This window comes from Aphelocoma coerulescens, chromosome 4 (assembly GCF_041296385.1).
Source record: "Aphelocoma coerulescens isolate FSJ_1873_10779 chromosome 4, UR_Acoe_1.0, whole genome shotgun sequence".
NCBI classification, from domain to species: domain Eukaryota; kingdom Metazoa; phylum Chordata; class Aves; order Passeriformes; family Corvidae; genus Aphelocoma; species Aphelocoma coerulescens.
In genome coordinates this window covers 5,591,824-5,615,207 of record NC_091017.1, presented here as the reverse complement: position 1 = coordinate 5,615,207, position 23,384 = coordinate 5,591,824, and the positions used below count along the sequence as shown (strand labels likewise).

Here is a 23,384-nt window from a genome sequence, read left to right as displayed (position 1 = left end):
AGAACAGCAAGAGTTATGACCAAATGAAATAAATGAACTCTTCTGCATTTTGACCCCATATGTTTGGTGATGTCTCATTTTGATAACAGCAAGGCTTTCACTAGACTCCCTTCTCTGAGACTCAGGAAGACCTGTTAATCTATGAGTTTGGAGAACTGCTAAATGATGCTAAATGTCAAAGGTGGGGAAGATCTGCTGGGCTGTTCACTGTTAGCAGCATCCCCACTCTGTGTGTTGGCACATTCTCTTCTTGCTGGTTCTCATAAATGGTACAAAAGTGCAAGTTTTGTCATTTCCTTGGGCATTTGCTTTTTAACAAGAGACAGCCCAGTGTTAACATTTGTACCATAACCTTTCCAAATTGATTGGGGTTAAAACCAACATGCCACCCAAAAAAAAAAAAAAAAAAAAAAAAAAAAAAAAAAAAAAAAGAGTTCTCTACATAAATTAACCTATTAAATGTAGCCCCCAAAAAATTGTAAACCTTTTACCAGGTTTTAAATTACAGTCCAGATCAGGAATAAGAATCACTTTTAAGGAAGTTTCAGAGACTCTACATAAAGCATATCAAATCTAAAGGCTTTTCTTACCTACTCTCACAATGGTAAAGCACTTATTTCACAGCATTATAAGCAAGTATCTTCTCAGTTACCAGGGACAGAGGGAGTTTGTGGGTTTGGCATGCAGCTGAACAGGATGTGAACTGCAACACAACAACAGGTAAATAACAGTGGCATTCTCCTCACAGAATCCTTCAGTTCCTGGAGCTAGACCTCACAGTCCCACATCCAGGCATTTTGGAGTGAAGAAGATACTCAAACAAACGAAAATGTGAAGAGAGTGTGTCCATGCAGGCTCAGCTCTTGTCACAGAGATGTCATCCCAGATCCCAACACATGATCACTGCAGCCAGCACTTGGAGAGGCTGCTCATTGTTGATACCCTAGTTCACAGTTAATTCTGTATTTCATTGTACATGAAAAGAAAACCAAAACAAATCCAGTGTTTTTTCCTAGATAATAACAAAAATACTGATCACAAAACAATTAAAATGCATTTCAATCAGCAAAAGAGCTTTAGGAAAAAAAAATACAAGGAAACAAGTACTGATCCATAACCACATACTGTGGTAGAAAACTGGAGGGTACAGCTGCCCTCAAGAACTCATACCCTGCTATGGTCCCAGCTAGAGAAATTATAATCCATTCAAATGCCCAGACAATGAACTCCGTAGGCAGAGTTCAAACTCTGGGCTTTCCCCCATTATCTTGAGGCCTCCAGACCCCAAACCAAGAAGTAACAGGTTCAGATGTGAGAAGCCACAGACTGTAACCACAGAGGACCAGCTGCTGGAGCAATCACATTCACAACAACTCTGATCCTAAAATGTAGTTTTAGATAAGTGAACAAAATTAATTCTGTGCTTATATTCACTACAACAGGAATATACTAAAATTAAACTCATCTATCTCTCTATAATGAGAGGTGAGGACTAAGGGGTTCAGATCTATTTCTTACTTGTGCTGTATTACACTTACATTTCACATCTGGACTGCAAACAATCTCTCTAGGCAAAACCCACTGAGACTCAAAGAATTGACACTGCATGTTAATCAAACCAAGGATGTGGATCAGTGCTGACAGGATGCAGGAATCCTTTACTCAGTGATGCATCTCTTTCCTCCCACCCTCCCAAATTTTAGCAGTATCCGGTCAACACAAATTCTTGAGGTAGTCCTTGAAAGAGGAACTGAAGAATACAGCTTTCATCAGAGCAGTTTCCCTTCCCAAGGACACTGCAGCAGAATCCAACCACCCCATGAGGCAGATGCCAGCTTCTTTGTGAAAGGCATCACTCAAAATTTAATGATTCCACAGAGCTATGGAATTAGGGAATGCAATTTTTCAAAAGTCAGATTCTCTTTTCTATCCAGAAAATTATGTGCAAATGTGATGTAATAGGAAAGCCTGACTTTATAACATTCACTTCAGATTATGTTACATAGCTTTATGTGAGCAGCCATACGCAAAATTACTTACCGTAAATCCAAATCCTTGTTTGCAATGAGATTTTTTTTAATGGAGATGGGAAAAGAAAAATCCGGAGCACTTTGATTCTATGAACTGTCAATGGGCAGGATGTTATTTTGAAAATATAAAATCTAGAAATTCCTAAGAGCTTAAATCCTACTCCTGCTGATTTGTGTTTGCGTTGTAGGATTGCATTAGGATAATTTTTTTTTCCACTTAGTGACAGACACACTTCTCTATATCTGCAGAGAAGCCAGACTGCAGAAAGAAGGGAAAAAATGCATCCTCCTGCTGCATCCTAGCTATGTATTCAAGCACCCAAGAAAAATCATTTAAAATCATTTCATACCAAGAAATATAGAGGCCAAGTACTGCAGTTTAACTACAGAAGCTGAGAAAGCCAGAAGGCTTTGCTTACTCTCCCTTACACAATGAATATCAGTCATACATCTACAGAGACTTCGTAAGCAGAACTGTCCTGCAGGAAATACCCCGTCAATTAAATTACAGTCACATCATTACAGGTTTGGGGGATTACCCCAAAACCAGCACAGCTTTGAACCAAAATCTTGGCTTTGTGTAAACCACATGGTGACAGCACTACCAGAATAATGCATCCAGATCTTCGATGCTTCCTTTTTGTTCTAATAGGAAGGAAATTAGAAGAACCACAGAAAAATAGCCAAGACATCACGTTTGGACACTAACCAATTTGCATCATGGGCTTCATTGCCAGTGACCCACTGGAATCAAATACCTCATCAAAACCTGCCCACAGAGGTAAAATGCAAGAGAAGAAAAACAAGAGGACAGTTTCTTAGGTAAGTCTCTTTTATGCTTCTTTTTATGAGGCACCATCAGTCCCATGGCCTACAAATGCTATGCTGTCCAGTCTTCATTTAATTTCCCTGGCAGAAATCAGCCCACCCACTTCAACAAAAGTTTGAGGACAATAACATTGAAAGCCAGAATGGAATCACTTCAAATTGGGGCCACTTCTGGCCATTAGTTACCAGCAAACAAACACCTTTCCTGATGTCCCTGTTATTAAAAAGCTGCACTTTAGTCAGAGAACTTCAGCATTGCTCAGGGTTACTAAAGTTCAGTAAGCAGCAAAATTATTATAGATGTATTGACTTTATTTTTCCATAAAACACACACAAAACCAAAGCATAAAGATCCCAGAGAATGATAAAAGAGAGTGCTTCAATAAAGACAGCCTTTTTCCTTATGAAGGATTGAAGCAGAAACTTCAGCCTTCAAAATAATTGAGCTGCAACGTATACACTCAATTTTCAGCTTTGTTTGGGTTCCTTTTTGACTCTGAGCCACCCCACTGCAAGATCCTTTTGTTTTTAAAACTTTTGGTAATAAAAGAACAATCCATCATCTGTCAGGAGAGCCAGATTCTAATCCCCACTCACGTATTGCAGGCGTTTTCTGGAACACCTGCACTGACAGTCCCAGGAAAAACTCTTGAGCAAAGGCATGAAGCTCTGGGGGAGGCACAAACCAAACCACGTAGAGAGCAGCAGTGGCAAAGCCACAGGAATTTGTGTGTGTGTGCACACATGTGTGCGTGTGTGCTTGAGGACTCCAGACAAATTTGTTCAGGGATCAATATGGTTTGTGGATACAGCCTTTTCACCACACTACCCCGCTGTTTTCCTGGCTTTGGGGAACAGATGATAATTGGATACACTGCCCTCGAGGAGGAAGCACATAATGTGAGAAAGCTGCTGTTAATTCAACACACAGGTTGAATTAGCAGTCCGTGAGCTGGGGGACCACTGGTTATGAGACTCACTACAGATAACCAGAGGTTCTAATTTGGCACCAGCTTCGAGCATTTTATCAGCTGACACTCATAGGAACAGCACCAAAACCTTCTGAAAGCTTATACAAAATGCAGACTTAGAAAAATATTCGTTTGCTTTTCTTTTGTTTTTTCTTTTTGTGTGAACTTTAGCTTTTCATTAAGAAATTGAAGGACAAATTTTACATATGGGCAAGGATATGAGAGGCCCAGGTTTGACTCTGCTCAAATAAAAGCCAAAATTTCCATCAATATCACCTTTGGAAAGAGAAGTCACTTGAATGTCTCATGCCAGCTACCAACATACCTCAACGTACCAGCAAATCTGCTTAAGTAGTTACAAATTCTAGAAAATAATCAATAGGCAAATTTCTTGTTAAACAATCTGAATGAGAAAGCATTAAATAAGACCCTCCACATCATGAAACAGTAGAGAAGCAGTGCCAAAAAGAAGAAAGGAGAAAAAAAAAAAAAAAATCACTCAACTTCAGGAAAACTAGAAAACTGATCGTTTTGATTCTTCAGCTGTAATATAAATACTACAAATATACTGTCTAAATCTAGGCACAGTGTTGGGCTCTGGCTCTTTCAGGAGTTAATTACAGAAACTGAGTCTTCTGCAGGAATGGGCATCTGCTGTCCCTCTATTTCTCAGTTAACTCCAGAGTTGCTATTCCCTATAAAAGTATGAGTGTCAGTGGAGCCGACATACTCTACCACTCTTATCAGTGCTTCTGGTCACAGTTTAGCACTTCAGAAAGTGAAGAGACAGCCAAATACAAACAGAAAAGGTGAAAATAAATGAGCAAAAGTTGTAACAACCAAGGAAAATAGGAGCTAAGATTGAAGGCAGTGATTTGCTTTTTGCCATTTGCAGAGTGACACCATATGCCAGCACATGAAAAGTCATCACTCAACCAGCTGATGTCCTCCCTGATGTTGAGAAACACAGCTGTTCTGCATCACCAACTTTCCAAAAAGATGACTCTGCCATGACATTCTTCATATGCCAGGGGGTTTTTGTTGGTATTTTAAAATCAACAGCGCTTTTTCCCAAACTATTCTTTTTTATAATTGAAAAAATTTTTTGACTGAGTACATTTTGTGTTTGTGTGAACATGTGCTGTCACTTAGGAGTCTGCACTGCAATCCACTTTGACACACTAGACCAGTCCAGGTGGGGGTTTTGGGTCCATCAGAGGGGTGCACCACGTTACCAACTCTGCTCCACACAGTATTCCCAACAGAAGGATAAACAACCACAGCCCAGAGAGGTTAAATGTCGCAATACTAAATCAGGTAACGGCTTCTAGTTTTCAAGGATCCAGCTACCACGCACAGGATTCCCCGAGTTATCCTCAGAGCAAAGAGAAATTGGGCTTCCAATACTAAATGCAATTGGACTTTGAAAGAAGCACATGATCCCTGTTTGCATGAAAGCTGGAATGAAGCTCTGGTTATGCAGAAGACAACTGGACTTTACCACGTGAATTTATTGCAGTTCCACTCTAAAAAACTCCCTGAAGGAAGAGTGCTGCTGGAAAATATTATTAGATCTTTTCATTTTTCAGCCATAGAGGAGAAAAAAAAAAAGAAACCCCCCCCCCAGAAATGTAAGACTTACAGCAGATGCAAGAGAGGAAATCAGAGACATAATTTCCTACACTGCAGTAAACTTAACTTCTGCGTGGTGATTATGATCTCTTTATGCAAAGTGTTTCAGGGTGACATTCCCAAATTCATCTTCTTGCACGTTAGAGAAATAGAAAATCAGCAAAGTTTGATGTAGATTTACTACTTCAGCCATTAAATAAATGTCATGATTTTTCTAGGACCTACTTATCAATGTGAATTATGGTTCATAACCTCCTGTGTTTGGAAAGAAAGCAGGTACAGAAATTGGTTTTGATGATTTGTTATTGCCTACATTAGAACAATAACCAGACTGTGTCATTACTCAGAAGAGATGAACTGATTAAAAGGAGGAGTGACTGTACCATTAAAACCAGATGAATTCATCAGCTATTTTGGCACTGTACCCCTAGGGCTGCATGCTCTATCTTGCATCCTTTATGCTGTAATTTACCTCCTCAATTTCAGTATCATTATGTGGAGAGTCAAGAGATGCCATTGTATGTTGCTTTACATCTTCTTTTATTTAGCTGGCAAGCCCTGCTCAATCTTTCGAGAAACGCTCCTATTTTTAGACCTAAGTTTTGTTTTACTTGTGGAGGTGGCACAAGTAAACAAGACAATTTGTTCTCCACTTTAGTATCTCTAATGAGAATTAATTCTTGAAATAATGTCATTCCAGTGGCATTGCTGTTCCAGCAGTCTAGGAAAGAAAACAAGGATGAAGGAGAACATCTTGCATGCTCTTTGACCATTCCTGTCACACAACTGGTGAGTGCACTCTTAAGTAAACTGAGAACATACCCAGACTCCACATCACTGATTTCTCATCCAGTGGGAAACCCAGCTTGCATGACCAGGAACATCTGCTGCCACTCAGCCCCAGGATGATAAAACTTATATAAGAGTCTATCTTTGTTGTCAACAATTCTATTTATCTTCCATTGCTCAGGTACTGGCTACTGCTAAATAATTGTGAAGGGATCTGCACAAAGGGCAGGAATTTAAGCCTCTTAGATTCTGATAACCTCCCCTCTATATTCTTCTAATCGTCCCCTCTGATTCCTTGAGTATAAATGCATTTTATTCACATCAAGATGTAAGACAGAAATCATCCCTCCCTGGCTGCTGCTTCCACAGTTGCACTGAGACTGGATTCTCAAGAGCTGGAATATTGCTTTGGAGAGTTAAAGGCTGCCCAGGCACTTTCAGCATTTCAGCCCATGTTACTTAATGCTTTCACACTGCATAGAGGCCAGCAGAAGAACACAGTGTTCAGCCCTTAGCACAGCCAAGTTAAAAACCCATCAAATCTGGTTTGAACTAAATACTTTCATAAATAAGATGTAATACTTTGCAATGGCTGCAGGACTGAGTTCATCATTTCAATGCTACAAGAAGAGTTTTTGCAATATAGTGACTCTTGCATCTAGACTCTTGCTATTACTATTATTATTATTATTCTACTTTAAACATGAAACTTCTGTGAAAGATGAGGGATCTGCCCCGTTCTAGTCTGGGCTCTCTGAGAGACACCATAGGCACTTCACACAGCCCGTGTGTTCCCCCTGAAGTAGATTTGTACACAAATGGCCCCACCACATGTGATTAAACAAGACACACAAACATACTGAGTTTGCAGCTGATGGTGAATGCCATAAGCAAAATAGGGGGCACCCTCTGTTTTTCCCTCAGAACATTTCCTGGGTGTATTATTTAAAAAGGTAAAAAAATAAAAATATTTGGTTTATGTACCAAAGTCACAGGATCATTGCCAGTGTTTCCTTCTCCCCTCTGGACGACAATATAATTCCTTGTTTGTATTTCTACACCTGCCCTATCTACATGGGTGCCCTACCTTCATCTTCCACTTAACACCTCCTTTAGGAGCTCTAAGAGCTTAAAAACACTTCATTGAACCTCCCAGCACATTTTTGCTTTGCATCCCTTACTCATGCTGGTGTGCAGATTCACAGAACCATTCAGGCTGGAAAAGACCTCCGAGATTGAGTCCAACCTTTGATCACCATCTTGTGAACTAACCCAGGGCACTGAGTGCCACATCCAGTCATTTCTTGAACACCTCTAGGGATGGAGACTCCACCACCTCCCTGGGAAGTTCATTCCAATGTTTAACGACCTTTTCCATGAAGAAACTCTTCCTGATGTCCAACCTGAACCTCCCTTGGTGCAACCTGAGGCCATGTCCTCTCATCCTGCAACTAGCTGCCTGGGAGAACTCTGATTGAGAATTTGGATAGTACACACAAACCAGCCCCCTGGCATCTTGTCAAAAGTCATCCTCCCACTGCAAGTCCTGCTCCACAATAAAGAGAAACTGCAACAATAGGATATTCTGCTTCAGACCTTTTCAACACTCAACAGAGCGGGGACGGTCTGAAACCAAGCGGAAAGACATTCTGGATTGGTTTCCGTTCTTTTCCTTTGTCTCCGCTTTTTTACAATACTTGTAGCAACTTACAAAACAAGAGATGGCTTTTCCTTCTATTCAGCTCCTAGGGAATGATGACAAGTGAGGAACACCCTGCATCTCAGAGCACCAGAGCCTGCCCTGCCACTTACTTCCCCTTCCCTGCTGCTCTCAGCTGTTTTCACTCCTGGGCTTCAGGCTCTAGTTTCAACTTCCATGGCATGCTTTATTTTTTAACAGAGCAGTAATTGTACATGTTAAGCATTAGAAACACCAGCCCACGACCAATGTAAAACAAATCTGAGAATGAAAATGCCTCCAAGGTGGCCAAGCCAAACACAGCAGCCTGGTAAGGTTTGCTCCAGAAATAGGTAATGGACGAGTTTCCAGTGACGTGGTATTTCTATCAGAAATTTGCCAAAACTTTCTGGAACTTATTTCAACAAAGAACTTTAGTTGGGATGGAATAAATTAGATGCCCAGCATGGAGTTACTTCCATAGCATGGAGTGCTCTGGCAGGAAAGAGAGGCAATCTAGGAAACCCTCAGCACAGTATTCAGTGCATGCTCCTGAGATGGTACATGTCATCTTCAGATTCTCTGTTATTAAAAGAACCACTTTGGAGACAGATTCTCCTTCAGGATAGTGCCTTAGCCAGAGGACTGACTAACTACTCTTTTTCTTCCCTCAGAACTAACAAAAAATGCTTTTAAAATAAATCTTGGTTTCAAGCTGAGATGGATACCTTCATGACCGAAAAATAAAATATCTGTTTGGGTAAATCACTGCTTCTGTGCCTTCCCTCTTTTACTGACAGCTGAAGGTGTCACTGAATTAGAGTAACACAAAGGCTTCAGGCCCAATTTGACCCTTCATGAAGTGTGAATGGCCAGGCCACATCAGCATGTAAGTGAGCTTTATCACAGTTTGCTTTATCCTTTCCTCCCCTGTGAGGTGGCACTGATCTATGCAATTCTCATGCAGCAGGGAGCCTGGCTGTTGCGTAGACAGTGAGACATTCCAGCTGGTACATCCTGTGGCTGGCTGTCTTCTCCACTGTCTGCTTCAAATCCTGCCACTGAACGCCGGTTGTGCTGTCAGTTTGATGCATTGAGCTTCTTCAAAAACAAAACTTAATCAAGCTCTAAATCTCTGAAAGACTAAGAATTAGGAAAGACTCCTCTGGACTTCAGAGACCTTAAAGCCCCAGGACTTAGAGAGCTGAGAAGAACTCAGCTTGTGCTGAGACTCACAGAAGATCTATCTAACCTTAGGAAAGTTGTCAAGAAGAATTATTAAGATCAAGCCAGTATGGGCATCTTACAAAAGAATCTAAAACTCATTCAGAATCACGAAGCAAAAAGGTACAAATCCATCCCAGAATATATCACTGCGTCTTTGTCCTATTGGAAACTCCTGGAAACAGCATTCTGGGCTACAAAGACCTGAGATCTGAATTATTCCAGCAATTATTCTGTTAAATCCCTTTTGAAACAGCAATATCTTCAATAGATGGACACTCACATTATTCCATTAAATCAATTCCAAGTAAGTGAACAGTTAGAGCTGTAGCTGAAATAAAAATCTTTGAAGATTTTAGCCCTGAAATTAGAGATATTTTGGAGAGCAGTCGGCATTGACTCAGAAAGGTCTTTGTCACTGAATGTACTCGAGACTCCAATTCAACAGGACGCCTTGCAGTATAAAATAAATTGAATATATAATAGAACATATTATAGAACACAGTGTTGAGTGAAATTCTCTCATCTTCATAGATGCTTTCCACAATTTTTCTTCTTTTAAGCCTTTCCTGGGATTTCTCATCTTACCATCTACAAATTCTTATTCTTGCATCTTCATGCTTTCTGTTTGACGCTTTCTCCTTGTAATAGAAAACATTAAGCACATGAATTTTACCCACCTCAGCCAATGGGCAGATTCTTGAATCACTGCTGCAATCATTGAAAAAAAAAAATCCAAGCAAAAAAACCTAAACACCCCAAGAGAAAACCAAAACTAAACAAAACAAAAAAAAACCTACATGCACGTAGAAAAAAAGCCCACAGCGATTCTTTACTCTGTGACTCTGTTGCAAAACTTAATGACACCAAATAGAATGACATCATCAGACCACAGTAGTATGAAATCAAATGCAAAATAAAATCTTTCCTGTTAACTTGAAGCAGAATTATCACCTGCATAATCAGAGAGTGCTGCAGGATCATTTTGAACAGGTGAATGAGCTAAATTCCTACTTTTTTTACTTACATACATGGCACATATGAAATAAAGACCTCAATGTCATACAGTATCTCACTGTATTAACAAACAGAACTATATTACAAGAATAGAACCGTTTTATTAATTTATATATATGTATATGAATATCTATAGCTTTTTTAAAACTCAGGAAAAATTGCAGAACAAAGTTAATCACTTGAGATCTCTAAAATTACTTTTTTTTTTTATTTTTAGACAAGCCAATGCAAATGTGATTGTTTCAGCTTGGGACAAAAAATCAGTTCTTTGCCTTTCTTCTACAAGCTTGCCTGGAATAAGGAGTGTTGTCTAAACGAAATTCAATTCAAGGAGACAAACAAGCAAATCAAATTTTAAAAAAACAAAGGTAAGTGATTGATGGATTGATCGCTGACCAGTCAATATGCAGCGTGCACCAAGTGACATTTGAAAAACTATTTCAAGATTTCATTTTAACACATACTCCACTAGTAATGAAAAATGTGCTGTCACTGATAAGTGGCCATACCAGAAGAGTTTGCGGTGAGAAGGCTTTGAAAGAAGGAAATGGAAAGGGTACGGCCTTTCATTACATTAGGTAAATCTATTTGACCACAGAGAGGTTGAGACTCAGCTGCTGAGGTTACAAGCTAAACAGGCCATCAACTTAATTAATGCATGACTTTTCAACCGAGGGCGCATTTTCGCTGCACCCAAGGATCAATGTAATTCTTTACAAGGTTCACCCCCTGCCACCAGCGCCGCGCTTGGCAGCGCGCCCGCGAGCAGCGCGGCCCCGCTCCGACAGCACCTTGGGGAGCGGGCGGTTCTCAGGCTGCCGGCGGCCAGCTGTGGCCAGCTGTGCGCCAGGGAAATGCGGCCCGGGGCCCGGCTGCCAGCGACATGCCAGATGACTCCCTTCCCTCAAAAACGCGCTGGAAACAACTGCCACGCCGCTGCCTCAAACGCCTTCCTCCCCTCCCCGGCCCGAGAGGAAAAGGTGGCCAAGTCTGGGTGAGTGTTTCCCACAGGCTCCCAGTAAGCACATCCTGAGCGCCGACAAGGACAGCATCCTGTTCCTCAGTGCTGCCTGAAATCCCATTCTTCTGCCTGACAGCGCCCGTCCTGTACACAAACCCGGGATTTTGGATTCCTGGTTACGATGTTGTCACGGGCCTCTTGAAGCTGGGAACTGTTACTCATGCAAAAGTTTTCGTCCTGAAACTTGAAACCAGGTGAAACCTCCCCACTGCCTCCTTCCCTCCCCCCCAGCAGACAGCCTTGCAGAAGCCTTTGCCAAGTTTCGGGAGCATTTGAGCACACCTGGGTTGAGCCTCAAAAGCTGAGGAAGGATGTGAAGACGTTGATGGAAATTATGCAAAGCGACACCAAAACCCCCCCAAGAGGTTTCACGCCACCTCTGATGTGTTCCTAGGCTACTAAAGCAAATATAAACAATATAACTTCCCAGGTTGTACAAATGTTGCTCTCAAAACTGCATTTTGGGCCACTTTTGCTGTTGGCTAGAAACACATCCAAAACACACCTGTATTCCTCTACTTGCAAATTGTGTCATTAAACTGTAATTTATTGTATTAAGCACAAGGCCAGGTCATAATATCTTGTGCCTCACTTTCTCTGGAAACCCCTGGACTGGAGGTCCACAGCAGGGTCTATGTGTCCTGGATCTAATCCTTTAGTTTTCTATCTGATTGCATCCCAGAATACTGACTGCATCCTCTAAATCTTGCCTGAAACCTATAGATCCTGCGTAGCCTATAGTATTTGATAATTTTCTTTTTTTAATTATTCATGTTTTGTTTCATAGGAATTAAGTGATAAGAGGCACAAACTCAGATTAAAAAGGGAATGATCTAAATAGAAATTATACCTTTATGATAACCATAGCCAAGGTGTGGGTGCTCAGCTCACTTCGCACTCTTTCGGAATAAATCACGTGCCCTGGGAAGGGCAAAGGAGCTACACAAGTCTAAGTAAGAGAGGAAACCCTGTGTAGTGAACAGAATTTCCTCATGTTATTAGTCATTTATTAAATAATTATTGTTACATGTATGTTATTTCTATAGCACTGAACATAAACACAGGGATTAATTCCTGTCTGTCTTTATTACAGGATATTTAAACAGAAAAGAAAGAAGAATAGGAAATTGGAAAACTTCTTGTTTTTCAGCACTAAAAAATCCCACCTGCCTAGTTCATTGCCAGCTGAGCTTCAGCAACCCAAGTCAGGCAGATTCCTCCTCTAAAAGTAAAGCTGGGATTTTTCATAGTCCCTCCCCCCACCCCCCCTTTTTTTTTTACACCAGTAATTGATTTTACAGTAGGAAAGAATTGACCATCAATCACCACTTCACACTTTGGGCAGGGAGAGCAGCTCAGACCCATCACTTCCTTTACCTTTGTCTGTTGTGCCCTTCCTTCAACCTCACACATCTTCACTCACCCTCCTGACAGCATCAGCACTCATCTTCCTCTCTCTTCTCCCTCAGGATTGGTACCTACACGTTCAGTGGCACCAAGGGGGGACACTTTTTCAGTACCAAGTCCCACAGTGCCACGGCACAGAAGTTCAGCCAACCAAAGAAGCCGCTATGGGGCAGGTCCACAGTGAAAGTCTCACAGACAAAATGCAGAATTTTAATACCATGCTGTAACTCCAAGTGCCTCAGTCTCCTTGCACAGCTAAGTCTGCTTTAGCTTGCTGTCTCTGAAAAAACAGAGATGGGACACATTTGTGCCCAAGAAGTGGTGGTCATTTAGACAACAGCACAACTGATAATGATTGACCCAGAGCTGCAGAGAGATCTCCTGTAAATTACCATTTTTGAGGATTTCCTGGCATAATCTCATCTCCTTTGCAAGCATGTCTGTGTGCATCTCTTCCTGTCACTATGAGTGGCTTGGTCTGGGAAAGCCAGGTAGTAAATGCCATCCCACTTGGAGCCAGAGCTCGCTTGCTTGTTTTTCAACATAATAAGAATGGGTCAGACAAAGCATCCCGATTTACTCAGGTGGAAGGACTTTTTCAGAGAGGAATGGAAAAGGAGTGGGTGCGGTGGCTTATGCTAATTATCATCTATTTATTTTGGGAGATAAGCTACTTATACATGGTATGTTTGGTTTGGATTAACTTGGGCAGACACAGAATGACTGTCCACAATTTGACCTTGACATGAGTAACTGGCCTTTGGCAGAGAGGGGGGACATTGACAGATACTGCCTGAAGAAAGGGATCAGTCACAACCCAACTGCTGCACAAGTTGCTCTGGGCAACAGATAGGGGCTGGGAAACGCTGGCTGGAGACGGCAAAGGGAGCGGGGGGAAAAAAATACAGACCGTGGTTGGAAAAACTGGAAAGCAGAGGAGCAAGGTTGACCAGGGGTACAGACACCTCCTGTTAATGTCATTTGTTTTGGAATGACAATGTTTGTACCGAGCTGAACTCGAGGACAGGAAAAAGCAGACAATAGCACAAAGCTGCTGCATTGTTCGCCCCATGAGCTCTTTTCTTTCCCCTTGGCTTACCCAGCTGATCATTATGTAACCAATCAACTGGGCTAATTTTCAACCTGTCCAGGATATTCTCAATTATGTATTCTTCATAGAATGTCATGGTTTATTTTTAAAAGGCCCAGAATATTTCCTGTGATTAATGTCTGGATTAGTCGTTGTTTTACAGGGTATATAGACTTGGGTAACAAATCTTAATCCTGACTGAAAGGGCAGTTCAACACGAGCAAGCTTTTAATTTAAGTATCTTAACAAATGGATTATATATTCTTCCCCTTCCTTACAAATCTTCAGAGGAAAAATACAGCAATGGCAGATGAAGTGGGGCATGAAATACATTGTTTTCTGTTCTGGGAAGGTCTGTTTAAAAACCAAGCAGATTTCAAAATGACAAAACAATTTTTCCTGGCAAGTTTGGTATCAGGCTTTGTTTTGCTAAACCTGATTATGTACTTTGGCTGCTCAGCACAGGCATATGTTCCAAACCAATTTAGTCCCTGCTCAGAATGAGTCTCCTTATTTGTCCAACAGCTTCGGAAATCATTTTTTCATGCTGACTTTGAGTGACCGTTTAGCACACACTGCAAAGGTATTCCAGGGACAACAGACCTCTGCAGCAAATGAAGATCCAATTCAAGATTTTTTTTCTATTTTTTTTTACTCTTCTGTTCAAGCTGCATTAATAAAGCTCTTCTCTTTGTTTTTAAACCTGCTGGCCACATTGCACATGTTCCAACGGAAGAAATGTCAGTCAGAGATTGCAAAATACCACAAAGGTGGACAAAAGGGTTAATTTTTTTTTTTTTTTAAATGGTCATGATTTTGAATACAACCCTCATTTCCATGCATTAGTACAACATAAAAGTCTTCATATGTGCAAAACTCACAATTAAACGTGGGAAAGGTGCCCAGATCTGCATAAACTCTTTCACATCCTCTTATGAGATTTTGGTTGTTCTGTTTAGACCCTTTAGTGCTCTGTCCAGTTTCTAATCCTGAATGGGAATATTTCCCATTCAGGATTGTAATGCAATTCAGGATTGCAATGCAATCAAACTTCACACATGCTGGACTGGTGGGGAAGAATGATGCACAGGTCTTGATAGGCAGAACCTCCCCTTCATATTTAGCAGACAACTTTCTGAGATTCAGGACCTTCTCATGTTGGCAAAACTACCAAAATCCTGACAAATAGCACTGTATCTTTTGCAAGCACCTTTCCACGAGCACTAAGTACTCCCCCTCACTGGCATTCATACAATTCCCTTACAGTCAATATTTAGTGGACATCCATTCCTCCTGAGAGAAATCTGGGAGAATACAGCACAACACTATCTGATATGAGAGCAATGCATCTCAATAGGGGGGGAAATGAAAACCAAGAAAAAATAATAGCCACCAAAACTATTGCCTGGTTTGGACTAGAGGCAAGGAAAGCAGCTTCTCTGGGGCCAGTTAACTGGCACCAGAGGAACTGGGTCTCCCCATGATAAGAAAACTATGGGTTGCCAAACTGCTCAGCTTGCCACCTCTGCTGTTCTCCCTGGCCACAGGGAACATATTTATCAGCGTAAGAAAACCTAGGCTGGGCACATTTCTAGACACCAAAAACTCACAGCTCAGATAAGGACCCCTTCCCTGGCAATTTCATTGTCACAGCATTGTCACCACCAGGCCTTATCAATGGGTTGGACAGGCCACCCAAGATAACCCAAGATAATAGGCAGGCAGAAGCAGTGCATACCAATGCTTTTAGTGACAGTGAGCAAACAAACTCTATTGAACATTTTGGCCACTGCTAATATGACTTGGCTAATGTAAGAGATTAACCTCTCTCTGCTCCGAATCACCCTTCCTGCAAATGAAAATAAGTGCACCAACCCACATGCCTCAAGGAAAAACTTTAGCCAATAATGATTGTTGACAGATGGGCACTAGAAAGTATCACACTCTGCTTTTCCTCACTCAGTGGGAATGACAGATATTTCAGAGGTTCTGATTGTCTTTCACCCTCGCGGAGCAGAGAGGACAGACAGCCCCAGCACAAATAAAGTTGTTTCCTTTGCTTTCAGACACCTTATATCTGTTTCTGAATGGGAAGTTAGGTTTCCAGCTTCACCGATTTCCACGACAAGTGGTTCTCTTAAAAAACAAAGGACCACAAATATTTCCCAGGATACTGAGAAGTCCCCCTACAACAGAAGGGTGAGGAGTCAGATATCTGCCATGAAGAACAACAAGAAAAGTTCACTCTTTAACTTGTACCAAATTATCCGTTGTTAAAGGATGAAGACAATGCAAAACAGGTCCTACTATCCTCAGCTCTACAAATTGGTCTCTTGAAGAGCAACCTCCAGAGGTTTACAGAAAAGCCATGCAGTTTACTTGGGTCTTCTGCGTGAGGAAAATCACTCTTGGCCTATTTTCATGAAAGCCATTTACTAAGCTGGGTCACATTTACATTCCTCTTTTCTTTCCAGAGCCACGTAAGACAGAGTCAAGAGATCAGAATAAAAGGTGTCTAAAACAACAATCTTCAGCAGCAGTGTCTACACATGTCTCTGTAGGAGATTACAGGTTTGATTAATATTCGAGGCCTCCCCACATTAACCACAGTGCCTTCTGCCTCCAGGTACTGAGCTGAGGGGAGCAGGCCAGTCACACTGACACACGGTTTCTCAAATGTGACAGGTTTCTGCTGCTCGTGTGTGAACTCACTCCAGGACCTTGTAATGCAATCAGGCTGAAATAAACTCTTTCCATCTGAAGTAATGGATTGTGTTTCTGCAGGCTTAGGAAGGAGAGACCTGGAACAGATAATCTTTTGTTGCTATCACAGCAATCCCACCCGGGGCACCCTCTGGGGATATGACAGGGCTTCGCACTCCATCAGCTCCTGGTTTACAAATGCTGGGTGGTCAGCCACAGCACCTGCTGCAAAATGCTCAGCATTTCCTCTGCTCCAGGGAAGTTCATCCCTGGGCTGTCTTCTTCTCCCAAAAGACAGCACTTGGCCAGGCCAAGTCCAAACTAGTGTCTGGAGGGAGGCTATCAAAGGACAGAGGACTGACAGGCTCTTAACTGTTCATTACATCAGTAGTTCCTTGACATCTTCCAGAACGAGTCTGAAATTGCAGTGAACTACAGATAATTCAGTTTTTTCAGTGCTTGCTTCTTAACACCTTGTGTTACATCTAAGTGCTCTAGAACAACTGTTGTCACCAAGAATACCTGCTACAGTGCCCTACATTTCATTTACCTTGAATGCAAGGTAGGGAGGGACGTTTCACCACCACATAATGAAATTTGTCAAGACGGTGTGCACAAGCCTTTTAACCACATGCCCTATAAACTTAAGCAAGAGGTTTTACTTTCTGCTTGCTTTAATGCTTTTGCTGTGTTGCTAACAACATCAGGCTTTCTTTTTATTCTGATTAATCCATTTCTTCTGGAATTTTCTGCCCCTAGAAGATGTGATGGCATGTAGCATAGGTAACTGCATTACAGTTATCAGTAAATTGCTTCTTCAAAAACAATTGGGTTCAGCCAGCAGGAATTGAAAATGCTACTGTAAGGTCCAAGATGCTGCCTGCCTAAATACAAGCAGTCAAACTGTGGGAAGACATTCAGCAGGACTGGAAATTTTTCCTTAAGCAGAAGCATACACAAGAAACTCACCAAACTGTGCAAGGGCTGCTTGTGCAGATGAACAGGATGGGGTTGCATAACCTAGCAATAATTTTCCATTTTCTCCTGGTGCAGCACTTGGGTACAATGCTGTCTTGTTAATTAAACACAATTCTGCTCCACACCAGACACATATTTGCTTCTAAGTATTTGATTTTAAGCAATTCCAGGAAACAAGCCCTTTTGCTTCTTCCTCCCCTCCATCCTCCCACCTCCCCCCTCCATCCCCCGGAAAGATGCCTTTTAATTCTGACCTTCCATGTATCTCCATGCTAATCCATGAACAACTGCACAGAGTGGGGAAAAGCATGACAGCTCTGCTAGGGGCCTGGGGAGGCGAGCCTTGCAGAGATCTTTTGTTGTTCCCCAGGTAGGATGTTTAGCTCTCCATCCATGCAGCCCAAATTCCTTTCTCACCACACCCAAGGTCATTTTAATGAAAATTCCTAAACCCATGCCAGGGGGATAGAATTGCTCCTAATCCTTCAGCAACATGTCATTTGATCCCCGGGCCCACTGGGGTTATTATTGTGTGTCTGCAGAGCGCAGCAAAGCAGACAGGAGTAGAAAAATGGCAACCACTGCAGGACATCCCCTTCCCCAACCTTTCTTTCAGATCCCCTTTTTTATTCCTTTTTTTCTGCCAGAGCACATTCACTGCCTGCCAGTTTTCAAGGGATAATGCCATGTTTTAAGTCACCCTCTGCCATTCCCTAGAAGCTGCACACGTTTTTAATGAAATTAATGAGGAAGTTTAATTTTAAAAGCAGATTGTTTCCTCTGGTTTGTGTTTTGAAAGGAACTGCATGTCTGTGTGGTCCATGCCTTACAGTACTGTACTGATGGTTTACATCTGTGTTCAAGCAATGCTTTAGCATCATAACACAAAAAACAACACAAAAACAAAATTAAAGTAAAATTGCATTTTTGGCAGGATGCAGAGGAGGGGAAAAGAGCTAGTGAATCCAGTAGAACTTCATCTGTGTTTCTGGACTTTTTTCCATGATGCCACAGAAGCCTGTATTTTAGAGAGAAAGCTTTTGGTGGATAAGGTAAGGTTTAATATTTCTCCTCTAGTTGCCTTCTCATAGCCTTCCTGGCTTCTCGTAGCCTTCCTTTCCCTATCATGGTGAGATCTGAAAATCCACTGTGCTCTTGCCTTAGTATGCCCAGGCCTCACAAAAACCTGCCTGCCTTTTCCCATCAGCACTCCTTACTTCCCTGGCACAGAGATTTCAGAGCTTTCCAGCCCTGCCAAGTAAGAGGAACACTTAGAAATTAGCAAATTTCCTCCCCAGTATTTAAGTATGTGGAGGGCTGGGCTCACAAGCTATTTCCTACTCTCTCATCTCCTCCCCAAACATGACACTTTCTGCCCAGTTCTTGTCTACCACCTTTTCACTGGCAGAACTCAGAGTGGGGCATAGCAGAGAGGAGCATTGCTATCTCCAAGGAGAAATTTGGCCAAGGTCGCCAGGCATACAACGGCTGAGACAGCAACAGAAAAGGAAAATCTTCAATCCAGGCTAGGAATATGTCCCAACTTGCTCTAGACCTGGTCTGGACAATAAAGGACTAGTGCCACAGAGCATTTCTGCTCTTCCAAAGAGCTGCCTACTACCTCACACTACTATGGGATGAGAGTATTGACAGTATTAACAGTATTTTCCAAGATGCAAAAGCCTTGCCAAAAAACCACTCTAGAAGTTATCAATGCAAATGACAGAGAAGCAAGAGACTGCAGCAAAAAAGGTATATTTTTATATATATATATATATGCATGCACACACAAACATGCAATTTTTATACTGATAAAAAATTAAAATCTACTCATTTCTACCTAAATTGGTGGGGTGAGAATGTGCAGAATGTGCAGAAATTAGGAGTCATACGAATGCCCAAGAACTACCAGACCAATGCTCTCTCTTTAATTTAGCTGCATTTACTCTGAACAATTATTATCCTGTAAATCATTCTCAGTTTATATACTTCACCACCAGCTAAAAAAAAAACAGTAAATAGGGCCAAATCTACTCATAAATCAAGCTAGAGCCAGGGATGATGTAAACACACTCGCTGTGCCAATCCACCTTCTTCCATCCTGACCTGCCATACTTGTGTTATTCTAGGCCTGGGCCTGATCAGAGATACTTCCTTGTGCCAAAAGATTAGGTAATCACACACACACACATACATACAGAATTTAGAAAAAAAAAAATCAAGAATCATAATTAAAAACATTCATCAGAATTATGTTTAGGAAAAAAAGAGGAAAATAATAGAAAAGTGTTGGGGACGTCACTTAGGGCAATGCGTAAAAAATATATGGGGTTTTTTTAAGGCTATTTTACTTAACTTTTGCGGGGGGTGGGGGGGGTTGGGGTTGTTTTCTTTTTTTTTTTGGATTGGGGAAGTCTGTCTTGTGTTACCCTGCAGCCACTGTGCACTGTGATAGGAGACTGATTGATTGATCACAAGGCAGCTTGTCAATGACCAGCATCATAAAGGCTGAGGTGTCCCCTGCGGAGGAACTGTGCAGGCAGACTTGACTGATGGATTGAGTACAGCAGAGTCCCACACTGGTCTGAATTGTAAAAGTTAATGCCACACCACGCAGGGGTCCTCCTGATTGATAGGATGTTTGACTGGCTGCAGCCCAGTCCCACAAGGATCACAATTCTGGGGGTTTATGGTGCACTGAATTCCTCAACCTGACACAAAGCTGGGCTGCAGTTCACATGCCCCTCTCACATGCTAATCCCAAACATCACTTCATGACAGGTGAGGATTACCACAGCTTTCTATTGGAGAAGTAAAATGAAGAAATGTCTTAATGTAACACCTGTCTGGGGGGGGGCTGCACAGCCTTGGGGACAATGTCCTGCTAATATCACATGTGCAGTGTCACTGCTTTGTTCACAAAGGTGCCTTAGAAAAGCACTCAGGGCAACTTTGAGAGGCCACCCCTTTCCTCTCTATTGAAGAGTGAGTCCTTAAACTTCCAATCACATTGTCCCAGTATAAAGACTTTTATTGTGGTAGAATTAGGGTAGCTTTGAGCCTTCTTGCCCTGCTGCATTCATACCAAAATAAAACATGAAACTGCAGTGGGCAGGAAATAACTGTGTGTACACACTGATCAAAGTCTGGTACGGTTTTTCTCCGAGGAAATTCTACATCATCCAATGATAATGTGGAGCAAATTTCCAAAATTATCTGAAGCATAGGTTCTGTAGCAAGAAAACAGGTTTTGAAGCACAAGGTGCTTTGAGGTTTTGTTTGGGATCCAAAAGATCTTGGGTCCATTAAATCTCACCATTTACTGCTGCTACTGTTATTATGAAGGGTGATGATTTCTTATTGGGATCTTTACAATATCTTTCAGTTTTAATATCTAGTTTTCTATGTATGCAGTCAAGAAATAACTAGACCCTTGCTCCTTTTCAGTAGTTCCCTTATCAATTAGTGTGATTTTAATAAAAAATTATGCAACCAATTTATTGACTCAAATTGGGGATAGGTAGACTTACCTGCTAATAAGAAAATAGCCTGTACATTATCTTCCTTTGGTACTTGGTTGTCTTGGACAAAGGAAAGTTCTCAGGTGTGATAAGCGGGAGCCTTTAAATATTTGGAAGTAAAAGTACAGAGCCAGAAGAGTTTCACTTTTCTCCTCACAGCTAATATCAACTCAAATCCATGGAAAATCTACACTGAATTTGCTGATGTGCCTGATGAAGTTTACATTCATATCTTCCAAAAACTCAAAAAGCAGAAAAATTAAACTGTGTCAGTTCTGATCATCATTGGCAAAGAGGTGGTGCAGGACAAAAACAGATATTGCATATGTGTAGTGCAAGTATAGCAATAGATGGCTGGAAACCCATCAAAATAAGAAAGAATCAAACACTTGAAACAGGAAAATGCAGGCTGAAATTAGAGCTAAACCCTAAAAAGCCTCTGAGATTGCCTGAAGTCCCGGTGATCGTGCTGCTGGCGGGGCCACTGAAGAAGGAACATGAGGAAATCCCCAGCTGGATTTTTGGGCCATTTCATGACGTCCTCGAAAAGCCAGACAAAATCCCAAAGAATGGCAGGTTGGAAGCCAAAACCGTTCATTCCCCCACGGGGTAACATGCTCCACTTGGCAAAGGAACAACAGCTGCACAAGCAGTAGAGGGAATGGCTCTGCTACAAAAGAGCAAAGCACCTCAGGCCATTTTGAAGAACAGAGGTGGGCGAGATCCTCAGAGGATCTCACAAGGAAGCCATGACAACACTACCCTGTCACCAGGTAAACAAAGACAAGCTGCAGTTGGAAAGGTTACAGGAGCTAGCTGGAGACCCAAGAAAAACAGTCAAAAGAACCAGAACAACAGGCAGCCTTCCTTCCTCTGGGATAGGAGGCCATGGCCAGGACCATGGAAAGGCAGAGGCTGGTGGGAGGAGGAGAGGTCCTCATGGGAGGCAGCAAGAAGGAAGATCATGTCTACAGCAAGAACTCTGGGTGGGGTAGAAACACCCACATCCAGGTCTGCCCCCAGTTCTGGTTTAGTGCTGCAGCAGGAACAAAGGGCTGCTATGGCACTGCCCAGCTCTTGCTGTATTAGTGAACATTGCCCACCCTAACCAGCCCATGGGATGTTCCCCATGCCAACACTTTTTGCACAGATCTCTTAAATTTGGCAGAAGCAGCCTTTACCATGTGTAGGGATTTTCCGTGCTGGGGGAATTCCTCCCTGGACACAGGAGAGATTTCTGCCTGGCTGTTTGCTGCTTGCAGAAACACATTTTAATGATGAATTAGGATTTGTGGGTTCATTACAGGTATTTTCACTTTTACCTCAGAGTTATCTAGTATTGACACTTTTTAATTCAATTTAAAACACAAAAGACATAGCCCTGGCATCCTCCAGGCACACACTCGCTTGTAGGAAAAAATGATTAGTTCCCTTTTCAGAGAGAAACAACAGCACAATCACTGCTGCTCCTTGGCATGTTGCAGTGGCACATGGGCAGCCAGGCAAGCACAGCACTTTGTTTTCCCATCCATTCCAAACAGGGAAGGATAAGAGTTTTCATCAGAGGGATTACAGTTTAAACATCTGGAAGTTAAATATTTCCTTACTCAGTTAAATCTATCCGTTTTGTTTAGTTACATCCCCTCCTCAGCAGCCTCATTCAGTTGACTGCCACATCACGAGTTCCAGCTGTTGCCTGAGCTCATGATTCCCCTACTGCTTATCACCCACAGGAAAAAACACCCCCACCTCCAAAAAAGACTGTATAGCCTCTGGGCACTGCAACTCTGACACAAATAATTTAAATGGGGAGATGACACATTCAGCTGAAGCCAGAGGTCTCAGCTGGCAAAAGGACTTCCACAAAAGTAATGAGGAACCACACTTTTGCTGCAGGACAAGCAGCCAGTGGCAACCTATTAGTAGAGTGTACAGGTGCCATGGCAGCCTCTGACTTGCAATACGTCTCTGAGTTCAACATACAATACCAGTAAACCCTGATGGTATCCTAGAACTCCATCTCTTTCATCATTTTAATAATTGGAGGGGGCATTCATTTTCTTTTCTCTGGAGCAGAGGTAGGAACACAGACACCTGGGTCAAGAAGCTCAGCTAAGATCTCTTATTATATCGATACATATTTCTGTTCTATTAAAAGTTCAGACACAAATTCTAATAACATATGGTGTGTGGAAAATTCCAGCTTACCTATTTCCACTGACCCTTGCCTGAGAAGCAAAAAAGGCAAAGACCCGATGGAGAAGAATGAATCAGGGTGCTAACATACTTGCTATTGGCATGGAAAGATGCACATATTTCAAGCTCTGATGCTTGGAAAAACAAGGGTTTATTTTGAAGTCATCACCCTTCAAACCCAATAATTACTGTCATTGACAATCATGATTTACGTAACCTCACTAAAGCGGTTTAGATGCCTGCATGTTTAGGAACTCTCATGGTTTAAAGAGAGAAAAACACATACTTAAGTATTAGAG

The 23,384-nt window shown here is 41.9% G+C and overlaps 1 long non-coding RNA gene across 3 annotated transcripts in view; it reads right to left on the bottom strand.

Annotated features, from left to right (window-relative positions):
* LOC138109366 (uncharacterized) overlaps positions 1-23,384 on the bottom strand; it is a 126,030-nt gene that overhangs the window by 57,422 nt on the left and 45,224 nt on the right. The window contains exon 5 of one of the 3 annotated variants that reach the window (XR_011150432.1): positions 8,111-9,793. The exons of the other annotated variants lie outside the window; for them this stretch is intronic. This is a non-coding gene — a long non-coding RNA (uncharacterized lncRNA). Of the gene's footprint in view, positions 1-8,110; positions 9,794-23,384 lie in introns of those variants that run through there. 3 annotated transcript variants of the gene reach the window in all.